The 17,756-nt window shown below is 36.3% G+C and overlaps 1 protein-coding gene across 10 annotated transcripts in view; it reads right to left on the bottom strand.

Moving 5' to 3' along the window:
* Positions 1–17,756, bottom strand: part of ATRNL1 (attractin like 1) — a 425,218-nt gene that overhangs the window by 116,797 nt on the left and 290,665 nt on the right. The gene's annotated exons all lie outside the window — the stretch shown is intronic.

The raw sequence follows: 17,756 nt of genomic DNA, 5'->3' as shown, positions 1-17,756 counted from the left end.
AATCTTTCAGTAGGCAACTACACCAATGGGTTCCCCCACTGTGTAGCTGGTATACCAAGGGGATGACTGAGACGTATGTGAGTGAAGAATAAAGGAAAGCCTATTTTGAATATCCAGATGGTTAGAAATTAATTTTTTAGCCTTCCATTTCAAAATGAAGCTGATGGTTTCTGCTTTGTTTCAGGACCAATTTGTACCAAAACCAATATCTTTGCATATTTACAGACAGAAAGAACTACTATGGCTACCATGTCTCACCAGCAACTTGATAAACACCACAAAAAAATTTAAAGTGTAAAAATACTGAGTTGCTAAATGGTAAAATTACTGTAGTTAGCTCATTTTCTTCCTAAAATAACAGAAATGAAAGAAAACAATGTTATTAGAGCAGTCCTACCATATGGACCTCATTACCGTACTGTATGCCTACAGAGCTATTGGCAAATGCATATTTTTTAATGGGAAGTCAGACATCATTTTAAACAAATAGAACTGCTTGGAAAAAGTAGTTAATTGAGCAGAATAACGTATGCTACAAATGCACAAATGTTTATTTAAAAGACATAGTTGATACAGAACATAAAGGAATGAGTATTTTATATGCTCCTTTTTTTTTTTTTTAAGGTTAGAAGTTTTCTTCACCTCTGCTTTTAGCCATTTGTTCAGCAAAGCATTCTCATTCACAAGGCAGTAGCTGAAATTTTGATACTCTGTCATGTACAAATAGAACTATGATGATTAATACTATGAAGATTCTTAATTAGTTCTGTAAACAAGAATGAAAATTTTAAAATGTTTAGCTACCCATGAAGTGCTGCTGAGTTTGGCAGCTGAGCACTTGCACATGAGAACAAAACTCAGATACTGCTTCTTTCTGCTCAGCATTTTAAAGTTCTTAATAAGGTGCAGAGTCAAAATAGAAAATAAGGGGAACAAGGAGAAAAGCAGTAAGATATTATGATGTTTAAAATCTGATTTGTGGACAGAAAAGGACATGAATTTGCACCATTTGCAGCTGTTCACGTATCAAGACTGGAACAAACAAGAAGTTCCAGTTAAAGAAAACTGTGAGTATTGTATGCTACCACAGGTGGCAGTCAGGTATGACAACCCATGCTCCAGCCATGACTAGTTTCACATAGCCCATACAGGTATTGTATATATAGCCCTGTCATTCATCTGATAGGGCAGGAAACAGAGAAATTCTCCAAGATACATTTACACATGGGTATCATAAATTTAAATTACAATATTCAGATTTAAGAATATGCCTAAATATTCACTTAAAATTATGGAAAAATCAAAACCCGAATGTCTCAGCATGGGACTGATAAATACAGTGAGCCTCTATCTGACTGACTATGAAACCGATTTCAAGCTTTATCATAATTTTAAAGAATATTGATGAGATTTGGTTTCTAGACATCTCTCATTTCTTTTCCAACAATTTCAGAGTATTAATTTTAAAGTTAATTCATATCCTATTACAGAGCTTATCTCAAGAATAAAATAGTATTTGTCATCAGTGAGGAACAACAAGATATTGCGATAGTATAAATTACTTCACCAATTTCTAACTCAAAACTCGTAATTCAAGAACATAACGGATGGGATAGGACAGGACAAGACAGGACAGGACCATATATACCTTGACCATCTAAAAATACGTCACAGAGAAATATTTGCCTGAGTATACAGTTATGTTTTGCTGTTGATCAGAACTTCTCTGATAAATACATTTTGAAGAGAATAAAAATGTTCCAAAGAATCTTCTATGAGAAAATGAATCACTCGTAAAGTTCTTCTTAAGAAGAAATGTCTCATTTGAATGCATTTTGTTTGATTACATCTAGACTTGCATTCAAAATAATTAGCACTGTGTTTTCTGTGCTCTTCTAAAAGCCCTATTTTGAAAAAAGCATTAGATGGTAGGAACTAAGACAGGTGTACTTTCTCTTTGTAACAGACATTCTTGAGAAACTGATAGATTAGGATATCTGAAGAGGAGGAGAACATTTTTGTCATAAGCAGATGAATAGAAAAGCCTTTTCAAAGATCCTTCTGATGCAGATGAAAGGGTAGCTATAATTTTATCAATAGCACAATTGTACCTAGGTTTGCATCCTTCACATCCTAGATTTTAGTTTTCTTTTTTCCGTTGAAGCATAATTACCAGCAGCATTACAACAAGTCATGAGTTACTCTGGCAAATCTCGAAGAACAGTGATTCTACAATCTTTCTTGGCAGCTTGTTAGTGACACTGTTTTTTCCAATTATCTAATCTGAAATTCCTATTCTGCTTACTCATCACTCAGCTCTGACTCCTCTTCTTCTGCTTCTGTGCTGTTAAACAGTGATGCAAATAACTCCAAATAGCTACAACAAAAGCATTAAAATGCCCTCTGCTATGTGAGATTTCAAGGAAAACTGATGGCAATATAAAAAAATATCAAAACATCAATGCTAGTTGCATTAATTAATTTATAGCTGCATTGCATTTGACAAACTTCTGGGGTAAAAACAAGTATGTTAAGGGACAGTCCTGCAAAAAGAGACATTTTCTATGAGCCATATAATTCAGTCATATTCCTGAGGTATTTTATTGCCATATCTAATCAACAGAAGTAGCCTAAGTGGGTTTAATGAATACACAAATCCAACTGGACTATGGGCATACTAGTTAGCAACAGAATTTAATTATCCTCAAAATTCCTAAATTCTCATTTTCAGACTGAATTGTACACAGTGATAATTCAATGCAACTCTGATTAGTAGCTTTAATTTGCACAGAGTGCTTTCACTGTAACTTTTCTCATTGTAACTACTGGTGGTACAAATCTCTTCAGATTAAATGAAGTCTTTACATAGCTGGAAAGGAAAGAAATTTCTCATTTACATGTTGAATGACCTACCCGATTAATTTCCAAATCAGATGGTTTCACTGGAACAGCAGGTCACAGCCATTAAACTATTTTATTTTTGAAATGAAATAAACTCACCATTCCTTTATTGCAGGAGATATGGTGACTTTAAGAAGCTAACAAAGGATACCATTAGAAACCAAGAAGCAGGAATAACCATGCTCATGACAGCAGTAGTGGTTTTACAGTCTAGATTCACTCATTCTCTTCACCATGAACTTCCTAAATAACCCTGGCCACTTGCCTTCCCTGTGCCTCATTTCCCAGGCTGCTAAGTGGAAGTGCTCTGACCCAAGAGTGCATTCAGGAAGAAAATGAGATATTAAAAAGATGGCCATAGACTAACATGCTATTTGCACTGCAAAATAGACTCTACAGAAAGTTACTAAGATATCAGAGCCTATTCCACACCACTTTCTTTCAAAATTGTTTGAAGAAAAAGTGCTTTCAGGTGTGTGCAATGTCTGTCTTGAGGAAAGGAGAAAAAAAAAAAAAAAAAAAAGGGAGAGGAGTTACACTTCACATCCTAGCATTGCACTGAATAAAATGAAGGGTTATTTAAACTAGACATAGTCAAGCAAACAATAGCTAAGACATACTTAAAATACAGTGTACACATCCCAAAAAATAACCATTCCAAAAGGTCAAGTTTTTATGTATCCTTTTTGGAAACCAAATACCAGTTGTCTGTAATTTCCCTTGAACAAATCAAAAAAGAGAAAAAAAAGACGAGCCCGGAAAAGGTCATTTTGTTGCTAGATCCAAGGAAGAGGCTTTTTATGTACTGCACATTAGGAAGTAAAGAGCAAAACATGAATCTGCTGTGACTTTAGGTTAAAGATGTTCCTCGTTATGGAAGAGAATTCCCATCTCTATAAGACTGCAAGTATAAAAAGCTGTGTATTACAATGGAAATGGCACACTGGTTTATGCTCATTTGCAAACATTTTATGGTTACAGTGAAGTTCTGATCCACCCTTCAGGTACTTTTCCTAAGGATTAATTTAGCATATGAAGATTTTTGGGGTATGAAGAATCAATAATAAGCTCAAAATTCAATTCTATACCACAACTCATTGCTTTCAAATCTAAGAAGCACTAAACAATACCTAATCCCATGAATTCATGTTGTGCATTTATGTAGTTTTGTAACCATAATCATTTTAAAGGTTCATCAAGGCTTAAGTCTTTTTGCAGGCCTTGCTAACTCCAGCACTGTACTCTTCTTAATCAAATAGGCTTAGAAAATTCTTTCAGCAAACTGTTATTATTTTGCTAGTAGCCAGCAGAGCCATTTTCAATTCACAGAAAGTTTCTAAAAATACTTATTCAGCAAACTAATTCTGTGTACAAAGGAAAAGAGAACTAGATCCACTAATTATAAATGTTAAAATGTTTCCACATAAGTCATTCTACTGAATTTGCCCAAGGACAGTTATTTATAAATGAATATATTAAAATATGTGTTTAAATTAATTATTTCAGAAAATGAAAGTGAGATTCAAGTACCATATTATGCAAACTACTCTTTGGAACTCTTTCATTTACAGTGATGTCACATGAAGAAATGCTTTTTAAAACATCCTCTAAAGAATTATTAACACCAACAGCGCAGTACTTCAGTATAAAGTGTCATGTTTATAAGTGGAATAGACAGAGTATGAAGCTACCTTACATCAAAAGGCTTTCAGAAGAAGAATTGAGTACATCCTATTCATTTTATTAAGCTACTGTTTTTGAAATGAGGCATCATTAATACCATCCACTATTATCTCAACTGTTAAAAATGGCTTCAGTTATTTACCTTAAACAACAGACATCAAGCTTACAATTCCCGGTTCTGAAATAAAATTTTTGGCTGCTCCTGTAGCAATTCAGATTTTTTTAAAGATAGTAAATATGATCTAATAAAGGAAACTGGGCATAAGCAGTACCAGATGAAATCGGTTTGTCCACCTCTGTGCATTGGTCCTATACCACAGCAAGTTGCAGCGTGACTAAGATCCTTCCAGCAGATACAGAAGTTTCCAAGGAAGGCTCCAGTGATGGGGCTTCCACAGTCACTCCAGAAGTCTGGATTGCCTGACAGCCCCTGGGCCAGAAAGGTCTTTTGTAAAATCTAAATTAAATCTCCATGCTGACATTTAAGCCAATTGCTTCTTGTCCTGTCTGTATCTGAGAAAAAAATAGCACTCTTCTCCTCCACAGGAGCTCTTCATAAATTTGAAGCTTCCCTTCAATCCTCTCAACTTCAAACTACCGTGGGGATACAAGTATTTTCTCACCACTTCTGCTCCCAGTTTCAGTGCTCCCCTCTGCATCTCCATCTGCCTTGCACTCTCATTAAAAAGTGGACCCCCAGATCCTACACAGCAGAACAGAAGGCTCAGTTCTACCACCTCACAGATCTGTTTGTTGGTAGCATTATGCCAGATCTTTACCAGAATCCATTATAGTTCCACCTCATTTTCTGAATATTCTTACCAAGGTTTTCACTCAGAAACCTTTCTGAAACTCATTTCCCCCTACTTTTTCCTACATTTTTTTTTCCTTTTCTTTTTTCCTGCAGATGCTTACATCTTCCTCAGAGAAGACTCTTATTTGCCACTTACAGAATGCTGAAACTGTAACTTTCCAGCCAATTATTTCAGATTCTCCCATCTTCTTCAGACTGCAATTCCATCCTACAGTATGTTTGCACACTCTTAGTTCAGCAATGCTACATATGCAATAACCTTGGCTCATCACAAATAAACACCAGAATCAGATCACAGCAGAATCCCACATTGACGTCACTTCCCCCATTCCACTCTGGACCATTTAGAATGTACTACACTAAGCATATAATTTTACACTAAAATCCAAATGTGAATACTCCTTCAGGTTGTTTATGAGAAAATTATCTGAAATATTACTGGAAGGAACGCTGTATCTTGCTTCCTTCTTCTCTAAAATGTCTGCATGCGTTGCGTCAAAAAAACAGTGTGGTTTGGCATTACTTGTTGCATAATCAATGAATATACAAATGTTATAATTAAGAAGTACACAAGCAAGTTAGGCTAAACAGGTTATCACGCTAAAGAAGAATGGATGGAAAATTTACCCCTGTCCTTAGCTCACTGAGAAGACTCCAAGAGGAGCGATCTCCAGAAGAGATCCTTCCCACTGGAAGGCAGCTCTTAAATGGGATCTAGGAGAGGTGGAGCCAGGCTCCAACACTTCCGTAGCACAGGTGAATTACCTTCACCTGTGCTCCCAGGGCTGACTCACTGCTCGCCTCAAGTGGTCAATCAGAGGTTCAGGCTGTGATTCAGCAGTTCCTATACACTTGTACTTGACAAAACAATACTGAATGTCACCCTCATCTTTGCTCTCTACTAAATTCTTGGAGATCGTTTGAAAAAATTTTTATTTTAATACTTTCCTAAGAATTAGTAATAAATTATTTGCTCTCTAATTACTCAGCCCTTGCTTTTTCTCGTTCTTTTTTTAAGAAGGAAATTACAGTTGTCCCTTTCTGGCCTTACTGAATCTTCTTAATCTCAGAGAAAACCCTGTCAGGCTCTGTGATCAGATCAGTACATTAGACAGTTCCCAAAATATTCCAGAATAAATAGAATTTGGTTATCCAATCTGAAAATATTTAGCAAGAATTCTCTGCCCCATGTTTCTGTATTACAGCTTGAGACCACATCCCTTTTTCACTGTAGATACTTCCAGGCTTTTGAAAAGGCCTTAATTAAAACATTTCTCTTCCTAGCACAGAAAAAGTCACTAAGATGGGGTGCGTGTACACTTACTTCAGAGATTTTCAAGTACAAGAGCAGTGTATTTTCATTTGCAAATTGTGCCAAGACAACAAAAAAAAACCCAGGTGATGAATTTGTTTCCCAAGTGAACCGAAGTGAAAATATATTGTTCAAATTATAACGGCCAAATTGAAATTCTGCAAGTTTAGAAAAAGCTGCAACCATGCCTGAACCCTGGCTCACACCACGATTTCAGGTCAAAATCTTAAGATTTTTTAGATGATTATAAATCCAAGGTTTATATTTATTTTTTTCTTCATCGTTTCCTTTCCTTTTTTTGTATTAATGAATTTGTACCAATTTTATGAATTTGTAAAAAAAAAAAAAAAAGATGAAATAAAAAATGAGCATGAAAACTCTGGGTACTACTTCAATACGGGTGAAGTTTGCCTTTATCATTTATCATTTTTGTTAATTATTATTTTGTTAAAGGTGAAGTTTGTCTCCAATTCTTTAACACCATTTATTATTTGAAATTACTTATGCACTGATAAAGTAACAATGTAAATGAAATGTGAAGTGCAGCATTCTTAGCAATTACACAACATAAAGCACAAAGCACATTACCATTAAGGAAGGTAAACTGGAGATGTGACTGACATCACAGTAAAGCCTTTAAATGCTTTCAAACTTTAATTCTTCAAGTGCTAAGCTAAATAACCATCAATTTCACTGCCTTGCAAAGGGGACCAAAAAGAGGTGCGCTTTTCAGTACCCTGCCAGCATCAGGATGGAAATGTCCTCATCTAAACTGGTCCTCAGTGAAAAGAGCTGTATAGCCTCACCACTGCAAGCCACACAGGCATGCCCCACTATCTTGTGCTTCTGAATTGGGTGAGAAAAATTTCTGTAGAGAATTCTTAAAAAAGCTGGACCTGTGTTACTTCTAGTTATACTAGACATCAGGTAAATTGCTTCCCACTCCCATTAAAAAAAAAGACTCAAAGTGACACTGACAGCCTTTTCATTATAATAGTCCCATTCAAGATCAGCTCTAAAAGCAGTATGTTTCACATCAACAACCATTTCAAAATTTTTTTTTGTAATTGTTTACAATTGTTTGTAGCCAGTTTTAAGTTACATCCAAGACCAGGAAGTGTGAAAGAAGTCTGGTTGATTTGATTGTGCAGAAAGTCTTGTCCATCTGGCAGCTTCAGAGAAGAGGCATTTAGCTAATCAGTGTAAAATGAGGACACTGATTTGAAATTTGGGTACTTATCCAAGTAAATATTCCAAACTTCACAGATTTGCTCACCATACCTAGCACCTCCAGGTCAGCAAGAACTTGGCACACAGTGCTCATGGGAATGGCATGTGGCCACAGCCAACTCATTTTGTGCAGGGGAATGAACGGCTTTGAAAGAGATGCAGTTCTGCTTTCTGACCAGAGTAATAATATGAATTAAAGCAGCTCTCCATTGTTCATGATGTCTATTAAACTGAGACAATTGATATAGCAGATGTGAGATGTTACACCTCTTAATGGTGACTGCTCAGGAATAGCTGAAAAATTGCTCACAAAGCTTTCAGCTCTGGCTACAGAACTAACAACTAACCCAAACACTATCACTTGCCTCTGAAAGAAACCAAGAAACCGAGATGATTTATTCTGAGCTCAACTATCTAGAACAAGAAAGTACTGAGAAAAGGAAACTACCGAGATAAGGAAGTCTGAAGCTTGCAATATGTCAATGGAGAATTAATTTAGGAGTTCAGCTGCTATCTAATAATCAACTGTTATTGAAGGGACTAGAACCTGCCTAATCTCCTAAACTACTCAAACTTCATCGGAATTTTAGAAACTGAGGATTTCCAAGTATTAAGTACCCTAATCCTATAGTCTGAAATTAAATTCTGGAATATAAAGCCCATTACTAATTGCAATGGATCATCCTGGCAACATATGTAGTACCAAAGGTCAAGTTGTTTTTCTCTTGATAGCAGTATGGTGCACATTCCAGCCACAAACATGGAAATTGGACTTTTCTAATAGTATCCTTAAAAGAGGTTGAACCAATCTCTGTACATATTCTGTGGATTAGAAAAAATACTGTGAAAGGGTTAATCCCTTACCAGTGCCACAATGAGACTTTCTATATAAAAGTGGCAGAGAGTGTAAATCAAAGTACTCTGGCAGTTTGAGCTCCAGTCAGACTGTTTCAAAAGAGAGAAGTGGGACGATTTAGAGTTCATCAATTATATCACATCAAATTAGCCTCCACCACAGGCTTCGCTCGACAGCTTTCATCTATTCTAATTTACAATAGAGAGGACAGCCAAGTACAGGACTGTGGCAATGACACCGTCAAAGGGAAGCATGGTAGTTCTGCTTCTCAAGAATGATAGGCTTTTCCAGAAAGCAGCTTCAGCTGGGTCAGAATCTCTGGCCAGGCTTATTTTCCTTCATTTGCTCTGCTCCTGATTTAAGGAAGCAATGCACTAAACATCTTTTTAGCAGTCACTGCCTTTCTACAGACACTGCTCTCTATCTCTCAACATCATACAGTGATTTACCCCTGCAGTTAAATCCTTAAAATAGACAAGTACACTACCAGAATGCCATTGTAACTGTATGTGGTAAGGACATAGGTTAGCTATTTTAAAGGGAAATAGCCGTCAGCAAATTTGCCTTCCAACTGAGAGACTTTACATGTGAATTCATCATGGTTATTTGAAGCCACTGACAGTGCAGTAACGTAAATTGCAGCACAACACAGAAAAGCATTTCAGTTTTCTATGTAGATATCATTTTACAAAACATTTTAATATTAAGAATCCATCCTTTTGCTGTAGATCTCATCGTAAGCATTGTGCATCATTTAAATTGCAATCTAGAGGCTTGGGTGGATTCAGATGGAAATCAGGCCTCATGCAGGCCTTCTGCATAGTGGTGAACTCACACAAGAAGGATGAAATGTCTTCCTTATTGCTTCTACCAAAATAAATCCTAAGAGTCCAAATGAGCAAAAAGACTGTTTACCTGATAGCAACCAGTTAACTCCTAAAATAAACTTTTTTTTTTTTTTTTTTTTTAAACAGACAAATTTAAAATAGGCCTTTAAAAGTACACAAATTGCAATGATTACTTCACCAGGATGAGCAGGCTTCAAAACTATATTTCCATCCTCTTCCATCACAATTTTATGTATATCTGTACTACATGAACCAATTTTGTATTTGATTTTCTTCTAATATGGCCTGTTTCCAAATGAAGTATTGCAGACTTTAAGCAAGTTAAGGTCATCTTTCCCTTTCCCATTATTTTACTCTCTCCCCAAGGTTGACTTTGCTGGTAAGACTTTATTGTGAACTACTAATAAGCTTTTAATGGCAGTCTTCAAGTTGTTTTAATAGTTGTATCAGATTAAAATACTTAGGGACAAGTAAATTATCAGAGTTCTTGACAGCTAATTTTTAGAGACTCTCAAGTGAATTCTGTACTGGTAAATACTAGGTAAAAACTTAGAAATAAGATCGTCTTTTACCTGGAATATTAATTTGTTCTTTCTTTTAATATGCAACATTATAAAGCTTCTATAAAGAAAAAATGAATATAACAAAATATACTCATGACTTTTCTCTTGCAAATCTGGAAACAGGACATTCTTCCAAAATATGTCCCTTTCTGTGTGGGAATTGTTTACCTTCATTAGAGAGTGCCATAAATTTTTTTAGGAACGTGGACTTGTTTTCCACCACTTGTTCCAGCTGGAGACATATTGGTTTAAAATGTCAGGGAACCTACTATGTGTTAATGGATTTTATATGGGCATCTGCTAAATGCTTTCAAGTTTACACCACCATAATATATGAGACAGCTGGAATTTCATTAATTGAAATTTATTTACCTAGGAAAAGAACAACAACATCCTTAATTGAGAGACAAAAGAAAACAAAGTTATGATCTGAGTCAAAGGTGCCATACATCTCCATCATTCTGCTCAACAGATCTACATTTATCACAGTGCAGGCAAAGAAAGGACTCACTCTTGGGACTTCTAAAACAGAGCATGACAACTGTGATTTGCCTAATTAAATTCCCTTGCTCATTTGGAGTTGAGGGAAATATGTTAGTATATATGCTCCACTCCAAACTAAAGTGCTTTGGTTTTGGTTTTGTTAGTTTTATTTCTTCCTGGGGCTGATAACCTAGTATCTGTTTTGGTTGCTTTATTATGAACATGTAAAAAGTTACATCACAATCACACAAAATATTGCTCATAGGTTCCAATGGCTTCAGGTAATGACATCAGGAAATTAGAAAGATGTTTTTCCTTATCTGGTAATATTAAATCACAGAACACAAGTTTTTAACAGCTTCTCAGCCACCCAGAAATCTTGCTATGGTTGCTCAGTACAATTATGCCTTATGCCTCAACTGTTGGGAGTGCAGTGTTGAATATTCATTTGGAAAGACTAATTTAGAATCAGAGACCAGAAATCAACATAGGCAGCTTGGAGAAGTTGGGTTATCGGTTTTATGTCAGTTGCAACTTTTCTTATGGGCAACGTTAAATCTTATATTAAGAAAAGGTAACAGGAAAATCTAACAGTGGAGGTAAACTCCTTTATATAGGAAAAGGAAGACCAAAGAACCATACTTAGTGGATTATTAAGATCAGCATTATTAAATTAAGAAAGTACACAGCCATAGGCTATTGTAGTTATGTCATGTCATTTGTGTACTATACGGCCATTTTTGAGAGTCAGTAACAACGCTCAGGTATGTAGCCCCAGAATGACCCTAAAAATAATACTGTCATATTATTTCTTTTTCTGAACTTATACACAGTTCAAAATGCAAAGAATGATATTGTCCCCACAGTTTATTTCAATAACATACTAAGAATACATAGCAGAAATACTCTGTATAAAAACCCCAAAACGGGTTTAACTTTTACAGTTTTGGTAATGCTCCAACACAAAAGGGAGCAAACATAACATCAGCAAATGAGTTTCATGCAGGGAAGAGGAAACTCTTGTACCAACAAAATACGGATTGTTAAGACTACAGACTTCCTAGAAAAAATTAAAATATTGAAAAAGTATTTGAATATTTGCCTTTATAAATAATTTTGCAGCATGTCGTTTCACTTCCATTTCAATTTTAATGAAGGAATTCTATGACTTCAATAGTAAAGATTTGCTTGCAGTTATATTTCATTGGCCTTTAAACTGATGCGCATTCATTCCTATCCTACAGGCAAACGCCATTTTTTAATTTCTCAGTCTTTGATGGAGGGAAGTTTTGACCTAATTCTCTGCAGCTTTAAAGGCAAAAAGATGTCAATGATTTTTAAACATGATTTTTTAAATGCAAGTGCAGTAAAAAACGCTCCAATAAAAATAAATAATGGTAACGAATAGAAATAAATTAAAAATGCTGCAGATTAAATTATTTTCTTTGAAAGTGGAACCAGTCACATCTCATAAATGCAATCTTCTACTTATCATACTGACACGTCAGATACAGTCTGGCTATATCAATCATACAAGTTAAAATTATACCCATTACTCTGTATTATATAAAATGTTACCAGAGTCCTCATGCTTTATTTGAGAAAGGCAGAAATCTCTGAAGTATATAACTTAAAATGTGTTCTCATGTAGTCTCTCTTTCTATGCTGAAAACAAAATAGTTCCCAATGACCAATTGAGTGTCTGATCCTTACATATATAACAAGATGACACTATTATGCACAAAATAAACAGTACTGAACCGTGAGACATAGATAAGATAAAAGACTACTGGTTTTACTCCAAGACAGTTTTGCTAGTCTTGCTTAGGCCCTTTTCCATACAAACTGCAGGTCGGCAGCTGTGACTCAGCTGCACAAAGCAGCTCTCATACTTTCATCTCCTGGGGCACTTCTTCTCCAGAAGCAAACTCATTTCATGTCACCTCAGCTGCCACTGGCAAACTCAACTCACCAGCAGTGCAAAAGAATCAAGCTGTGATGGGATGAAATCCAGCACTCCCTGAGCACGCCATTTATTCTTGCAATGAATCAACCCAAGTGGCTGGACCTATAGTTAACAGTATGTGAAAAGGACATATAATGCCACTACACCTGCACATAAATTATGTTTACCTTCCAAAAAGTAAACCTTTATGCAAAATCTTACTGTGTGTTATATATTCTGTTGTGTCAGCTGCATCTCTGAAAGTAAATTTACTTATTTGAAAGAAAAGTCATCAGCAATGATTCAGTACATATAAACGGCTGAGTTCAAAATGTTTTATAATGTTTGCGAACAGCTTCTATTAAAAGGTCCAACTCTGAGCCATATCAACAAACCAAATTGCCCACCAACTTGCCTCAAACACCTGAAACAAGTTGATTACCTGCGGGCATGTTACTGTTTCTGCTAAAAACATACAAAAGCTTTGGTGCAGATGTTTGCAGATGTGAACCACATATAGGATACTTGAAAATTTCTTTAAGTATCTGCCTTTCACACAGGTGTTTTGGGTGAGTTGCACCTTTTCTGTTTCTTCTTTAAACTTGAAGAAGCGTGTTGTGAGCTTAAAGCTGCTCTTGCATAATAGAGAGCTTGGCTGCTACGTTTCTTAACGCAAAATGACATGGAACATTGTTTGCAACATACGGAAAAGCTGAAAGTATGCCCTAAGGCAAAACATCGTGAGGCGTAATTATTCAATTATGATGTTTAAGATCACCCACAGTTGTGAGAGCACTGCATAAATGAGGCGTAATGAAGAGGGTTAGGCCAGGTCTGACATCTCACCCTTCTCTCTGATCACGTTGGCTTTGGGGATTTAACTCAGCTCTGTTGTACAGCTCCTTGTGGCTTATTATTATTTCCATTTTAATAATAAAACAGAACACGTCTGAATTTGTAGTGAAATCGATTGTTTTGTACTAAGTTTAAAATGTCACAATCTATCCAAAGGAAACATATATACATTTAAAATATATAGAAATAAATTTAAGATATAGGGAGCTAGGGAAATAGAAGAAATGAATATTCGTTATTATAATCAAAGAAAGCACATACTGATCTATACAAGACTGCCCATTTCCTTATTAAGGGGCTTTACCATGAGTGACGTTATTGAGGAATGTGACCAAGAAAAATAACAATCACAAAGATGTTTGTGCAAAACAAAAGCAGTAAAAAAATAAAAACCGAACAATAAACGTTGACCAGGTTCTTCCTGAGCAGTCCAACTCTCTTACAGCCCTTTAAAAATGGCTTTATGTTGCAAGAGAATTCATAGGCAGCTTTAAGGCTCTCAGCTCATCACCCCCACAAGACAAATGTGAGGAGTGTGCAAACAGACCCCGCTGGGGCTGGGCCCCAGACCACAGCACTGGCAGAGAGGCTGCAGCTGCAGTGAGCCTGGCAGGGCAGAAGCCATCCAGCTCTGCCCTCAGGAAGCTGTGCTGTCCCTTCTTCCCTATGTTTCATGTGAATAATACAGCAACTCATTTTGCTGCTGTGATGCCCTTTCCTTCTCTCTTCCATCCTATTCTGGTTTTGATTTTCCCTTTAGAAATGACACAGCCTGCACGGGGCAAACTTTGCCCTGCTTCCTTCAACACTCGTTTCTCAGTTTTTGGTTGCCAAGGATGGGTGTGAGGAACAACTTCTCTGCATTCCTTTACATCTCTTCCTCCCCTACGGGCTCTGATGGGCACGATGCAGAGGCAGAAGAGGTACAAGAACTGCCTGTGCACTCTTGGGGGATGAAAGGTTTTGGGGCAGTATTTGGTTGGTTTAGCAGCTATTTCTTCTCTTTGGGGATAGAGACAGCAAAATCATAGAATCCTTTGAGCTGTAAGGGATGCTCAAAGGCCATCTGGTCCAATTCCCCTGCATTGAACAGGAACATCTACAGCTCGATCAGGTGCACAGAGCATGGTCCAGACTGACTTGGTGTGTTTGCAGGGATGGGACAGCCAACACCTCTCGGGACATACTGTACTGGTGCTTCACCACTCTATGTTCAACTCACTTAGGAGCTGCTATGCACCATGCTAGTAGTGAACTCAGGGAAAAAAGAATAATACTAATAATAAAAAAAATAAACAAGCCACCTTTACTAACAAAACAAAACAAAACAACCCCACGAGATTTAGTCCGCAGTGTAAGAATGTCTTGACTAACACAAAAGAGAAAAACTAAAATATACCTTTCTCTGCTCCAAGTATTATGTGGAAGAAAGAATGAACTCCTAATATCTTTTCCTCCTTGTAGATAGTGCTCAAACAGCAAATAAGTACAGAGTGAATATACAGATGAGTTCTAGAATGAGAAGCCTTTGCCAGGATCCATACTTGGGGCGTTCTGCAGCAGTAAATATTGCTCACTGCCAACAGGCACACATACACATGAAGCAAAAACTCTCCGAAGAAAATAATATCTTAGAAAATTTATTCTTCTTTGCTGTGGGGCAAAAATGATGTGGATTTTAATAGAATGCTGAGAGAAATTAAGACTACAATAAATATATGTACAGGTAGAAGTCACTTTTTAAAGTAGCACATAAAAAAGCAAAGCCAAAAAAGGGGGCTAAAAAGCAATTTAGCTGAAGAACAAAGATTTCAGGTACTAATTTACTGCCACAGATATGAGCCCACAGCTAGCACAAGCACAAAACACTTCCTATGCAAATATGCCAGGCAAGCTAAGTCCTGTTTCCCAACTATGTTCAATATAAGACAAAAATAATAGCACGGGCTGAGCAGAAAAAAATCTACTCACTAGTTTTTATACTTAATGTTTTTTGTTAAGTTTGCTATTGCTATTATTTTTTAAAAACATTTAAAATCGAGCACTTACTTATGATACAGACAAACCAACAGGGACGTGTTCTTAAACGTGACATGATACTTGCCTCGGACATTATCCAATGAAACATTTATTCAGGGTCTGTGCTTCTGATAACAGCTCAGCACACTGGTGCTGTTCTTCAATTTATTCCTCAGGTTTTTGATCTGCCTGCTGATTATCTCTGAGCTAGTGGTACAGAATCTTAGTTTTTCCAACCTGCATCCTACCACCAGCCAATTCCTTAAAGGAAAAGATTCTCAGTGGAGGATCTCACTTCCTAGCACCATCCTGTGTGCTTTTAGCAACGCTGAAACTGCTGCAGTAACAAAAGAAATTAAAGATATTACGTCAGAATTCACTGCTTCCAGGGATAAAGAAGTGGCTTGTTTCTATATGCAAGCAAGAAATACGAATGAGCTGATTTCTACCAATTCCTTTTCCTTTAGTCACAGAAATAAAAAACAGCATATGCTTACATATTGATGACTGCTACATAGAGTACTGCTAGGCAAAAGGAATACAATCAGACTGAACGCCACTTTATTTTGGCATTTTTGTTTTTATAGCCCTGAAAAGATTAATTTATATGTGCTTTCAGGAATGTAGATGAACTCTGCCATGAGGAAAGTGTAAGCGATGGCCCCAGCGTCAAGGAGGAATAAGGAAAAGAAAGGGGAAATACAGAGTTTGCACATCTTCCTGTTGTGTAAAGAACTTAAACAGCAGTAACTTGAATAGTGTGTTCCTGTACCAGGCATTTTGTAAGACAAACAGCATTTATTTGGAGAGATTTGCAGGCTCTCTACAGTAATTCATGTGAAACATAGAAATCCTGAAGAAACAGATGGAAGAAATATTTAAAGGAAAATTTCAAGCAAGGGAAATATTTCCAACAGTAGTATTGCAAGCAGTATTTCCAACAAAATGAAAATAACTATAATTTCACCTAACTTATCTGTTAACAGAGGCAAGGCCCTTTGTCATGGATGTTGACTGCATATAATCTGTTCACTTAAAGTCGAACTTAACTGTATTATTATTATTATATACAGTATATTGCCCAAAAGCTGTAAGCCAGGAATTTGCCACACTAGCTGCTGTGCAAACAAAGGAAAAAGGGGATTTATGGTCCAGAAGGTTTATGTTATAATTTGTTAATTTTCAATGAAGAGTAAAAGATAATCTGAACGAGGCATTCAGGCATTTAAAAACAGAAAGTATGTAGCTATATAATGCAGCTTCTGAGTCTGCCTTCAGAAAACACAATTACCAGATATACTGAAAGCTGCCATAAGTTGACAGAAGGAGGTGAAAATTCTCTTCACATATAAATGCATGAATTAGTACTAATGTCAATGGAACCATATCTATTTACAAAAAAATTGTGATACACTGTCCAAAAAAAAAAAAAAAAGTAAAAAAAAAAGTTGAAGCATGAAAAAAATACATCCAAACAAACAAAAGAGACACATACAAAGACCAGACTGTAAATTACCAATATCCATAAAAGGAATGCTTTCTGCTATAACTGCAAAACTATCCCTATTTCAAAATAAAATAAAAATGGTAATGATGCTCAGTTTTTAACTTCTAGACCTAAATTCTTACTGGAGGTTCTGAGTTGATTAAAAAAAACCCAACAGCATAATGTTGCTCACTGTACTTTCTTCATCTGCAGTGAACACTGGAACATATCTAGAAAAGCCCATTCAGATTTCAAAGGTTTTGAGTCCTTTGTGAAACGAAAGAAATACAAATAAAGGTATTTCATTAGTATAAAATGATAAAATATGTTGTTTTTTTTTTTCCATACAGAATATACACCCATGTACACTTACCAGAAAGATTTAGAGCAACTGCAAATGTCTTAACATGAAAAATCAGAACACTTTGAGAGTAGAAATATTGAGTGCTGTCCCTCCCTCCCAAGACCTTTATCATAAAGGACACTTCTGAGTTCTAAATATATCAGCAATTTTATAGAATCATAAAATTTGGAGTTGGAAGAGACCTTGAAGATCATTTAATCCACCAAACCCATCCATTGGCAAGGAAATCACCCACCAGATCAAGGCCCAGAGCTCCACTCAACTTGGCCTTGAGCACTTCCAAGGACGGGACATCCAGAGCTTCTCTGGGCACAGTTCCAGCGCTTCACCAACCCCACAGTAAAAATTTCTTCCTAATGTCTAATCTGAACTTCCCTTCTTTTAGTTCTTAGCCAAC

This window comes from Phasianus colchicus, chromosome 8 (assembly GCF_987193195.1).
Source record: "Phasianus colchicus chromosome 8, bPhaCol1.hap1.1, whole genome shotgun sequence".
Classification (NCBI taxonomy): Eukaryota; Metazoa; Chordata; class Aves; order Galliformes; family Phasianidae; genus Phasianus; species Phasianus colchicus.
Note: the sequence above shows the minus strand (reverse complement) of the source record. Positions and strands in the feature narration are given on the sequence as shown.